Here is a 3,962-nt window from a genome sequence, read left to right as displayed (position 1 = left end):
ATCCTTTAACCAAGTGACATTCTAATGAAATTCTCTAAATTCCTCTGACAAGGCTCACTCTTAACAAGGTGATTGAAATCCCTTAACAATGTCACATTTAATAGTGTGTATTGTAACCTTTGACATGGTTGGCCTTTCATAGGGCATCACTTTAGAAGAGTGAAAATTAGTAGTATGTTACAAGTGGTTTTTCTTAAATTTGGTTTCGACATAAAATCGTTGTGTCAAAATGTGTGAATGAGTTTGTGGTGTTTATGTTAACATTCCTATAAAGTTATTTTGACCTAGGACAACAATATGCAAATTCTTAAGGTATTGGATGATCTAATGGATGTATGCAAGATATGGGTATAGGGATGTGAATTTGTTAAGTGCTGAATTTTTTTTATTTGTACATTTGGTCCTTGGATAACTAATCCACCCCCTTCTTAGTTATTCTAATCATTCCAACACAAAGATATTTCTTCAATAGTAAACAAGGGAGACCACAACAAATTATGTTAGTTCATAGAGAGATACCATCTCTAAACGCATCTCTAGCTCAAAAAAACCAAGCATTGATGGCTTCCAAGGCCTTCAAAATTCTCTTAGAAATGAACATTTCCCAGATTTTAATAGGTTGTAAAGAACCTAGAATGGTTTGAAAACCAATCTCCTTTTTAGAATCTTAATTGAGTGCACAAATGACCCACTAAGCACAAGAGAAAAACCCTACTTTTGGGTAGACAGAAATCCTAGGCCACCTAAATCCTTAGGTAAATAATAGAAGTCCCAAGCCACCCCATGAAAGCTATGATGAAAAGCATCTATAGCATAAAGAAAATCATGCAATAAATTCCAAAGATTAAGGTAGGAGGCCTTTGAAGGTTCCCAATAGGAGGAATAGTAAACATGACTCATAGTCAGCACATTGGAGAAAATCTAAATTTTACCCACTAAGGAAAAAGGTTTGTTAATCTAGTATTATAATTTCTTCTCAATCATGGCTAGGACAATGTTCCAAAAATTGATGGGGGAGGATTGAAAGGCAAAGGGTATGACAATAAGGTGAAAAATTTATCTATGTTGAATCCATTTCCATAGATACTAATCAAGACAAGGTGAACCATGAAAGAATGATCACCTATAACAAAGAGTTTTGTGCCAATGAATAGACAAGCCAAAGGTGAAATAGAATGTGTCTAGGCACTGCAAGGTATTTGAATTTTTTTTCCCCTTCTCAATAAGAGTGAGAAAGGAATCATCAAAAAAGTTATTTTAAACCATTTTCTCATAGGAATTTCGGAGATCAATGCCATGTACCCGACCAATAGAAATTGCATTAGCTAGTAGGTATCTAAACCACTTAGCGACCAACACATAGTAGAAGGTGCAAGAAGATACCCTTGGAAAATAGCTATGAACAGCCCAAAGCACTAAAATTTTCACCCATTAATGGTGATGTGCATAGAGGAATCCACAAAAAGCATTTGGATTGATTGCAAGAAGACCGGGCCAAACCCCAATGCCTAGAACATAGCCAGAATGAAAGGTCACTCAATGCGATCGTAAGGTTTGGAAAAATCAATTTTTAGGAACATGGCCTATTTTTTAATTTGACAAGCCCATTCCATGCCCTCCCAAATTTCAATCATATTATCTAGAGTATATCTAGACTTAATGAAGAATGTATTCTTAGAAAGAACAATTTATTGCTAAAGATGTCCAAACTTAAGGGGAGGGCTTTGGTAATGATTTTGTAGGAGATATTCAATAGAGTGATGGGCCACCAGTTAAAATATCCTCTAGGTCACCAAATTTAGCTATGAACTTTATAGTTTCTTTGTTAACTATGCTCCCCAATGTTTGAGAATGAAAAGCTTCAAGATAGATATTTTTCAAGTTGAGGCCAATGGCATCCTGAAAGGTCTTACGAAATGTATAGGGGAAGCCATCACACCCAAAGTATTTATCATCTTCTATAGAAAACACAACCTCTTTATGATCACTAAGTGTAAACATTTTCATAGAAAAACACATGTTGCTCCAACATGCAAGGCTATTGGGGATGATAGAAATGTAAGAATGTAATGCTTACTCTTGTGTAGTGGAATTATCCTATGTAATGAAAACTTTATGATAATGGTGTACAAAATTTTGAAGAATATTAAGAAGCTCACACAAATATTTTTGAACTTCCTTGATTCTCTAAATGACAATAGAAGAATGATGAGCTTGTAGAACTTGAAAAAAATCCTTGGAAGCCTGATCACCAAACTCCAACTAGTGAAGGTGATCCCTAATCTTAGCTTCCCAAGTCTCATAACTATGTACAACTTTCTTCTGATAGTTGAGGTTGGCTAGTTAGATTTACAGATCTATATCAAAGAAGTTTATGGCCATAGATTCTAAAATGGTACAAAGATCTTTAATGGTAACCTCATAGGATCTATAGTGGTACTTTTCTAGCTATCTATCATAAATGCAAATAAACTTTGTAGTATAGGTTATAAAATCATTAAACCAAAGATGAGTGTAGGGATCAATTTCTACATTTCAGATGTACAAGATTTGGGTAGAGGTGAGTAGGAGCCAAAAGAGAGGTGTTGAAAAAAAGATGTCTTTTAAAAATATGTGATTGAGTTTTTTTTCTAGATAATGAAAAAGTAGATGGAATAATGGTCTAACAAAGTCACATCTAATAGGGGAGTGATAGGTAATTATCTATCTTCATAGAAAGAGAAGAATGATTGCACCATGATAATGACATGATATAGCCCTTTTAAAACTCTATCAAAGCTAGCTCAAAAATTAGATCAAGCCTACAAAACCCCACTAAGATGGCATAAGTTAGCATTGGGATAGAAAAGGCTAATTTATTTCCCATTTAATACTAGGCTTCTCTTTCACCAATGGTCCATCAAAAAGACAATATTTGTTTTTTTTTTAAAGCTATCTTAACCATGTTAAAATCCAACATAAAAACTAGGTGACAAGTGGTAGATGATCTATCATGTAGGGCCATAGTTGAGAGTGTTCCATTGCATCACTGGGAGCATAAATGTTAACAATACCAAAGGAATGATTCTAAAAAGACAACAAAATACACACTAGTCTTTGAATGAGATCTAATCTATGTATAATCTCGAAATTATGTATAGTTATAATTTGTTTCTTATTTAATCATTCTTATTCCATACAATCCATCATTATGCCTAGTTATAACTACCTCTGTATGCAGAGGTGAAAATTTGATTGCTAAAGAGAAGACATGCATTTTTTGTTATAGATGTTTATCAAGTATAATTCTAGTTAAAAACATGCTTTCCTCCTCCTTAAAAGTTTTTAAACTTGCAAACTAGGTGGATATAATTTGCCTACCTAATATAGTTACACATCTAGATTGATTAAAAAAAATGTCACATCGAAACACAATTTTAGACTAAATTTTCTATGTCAGAAAAAATACTCAAATATACATTGCAAATAGTATTATTTGTAAGATTTTCATTAAGCATGAATTTTTTCCAATTACATGTCTAGTGTCAAACAAAACTTAACCAATTTTTTAAACTTTGCATTAAGAAATTCTCATTGATCTTTGGTAGGAACTTAGCTGCCCTACAACCCTTTTTATGATATGTGTTCAAGTTCATGAAAGAAAAATGTTTCTTTTGTGTTTTTCTTTATTTAATTTTTGTCCAATGTTTAAATCTTCAAATCAGCATTAGATTTTCTAGCATGTTTATCATGTTAACAATGTTGTTCATGTGATTTGCTATTGTTGAAAAATTTTAACCATTGCAAAAAATTGATATCTAAGATAATACATCTAATAAAGTTTACAATGTCAATATTTCTTTCTCCATACTATGGTTGCAAGATTACAAAAAATAATTTACTGCATATCAAGCATTAATAATGTGTATTGATATTACTAAAGATGACATATATATAGATCTCTTACATGCATGAACCAAGAA

Source organism: Cupressus sempervirens, chromosome 7 (genome assembly GCF_028749045.1).
Source record: "Cupressus sempervirens isolate cs-2001-9-10 chromosome 7, ASM2874904v1, whole genome shotgun sequence".
Taxonomy (NCBI): domain Eukaryota; kingdom Viridiplantae; phylum Streptophyta; class Pinopsida; order Cupressales; family Cupressaceae; genus Cupressus; species Cupressus sempervirens.
This window is presented reverse-complemented; position numbering follows the sequence as displayed.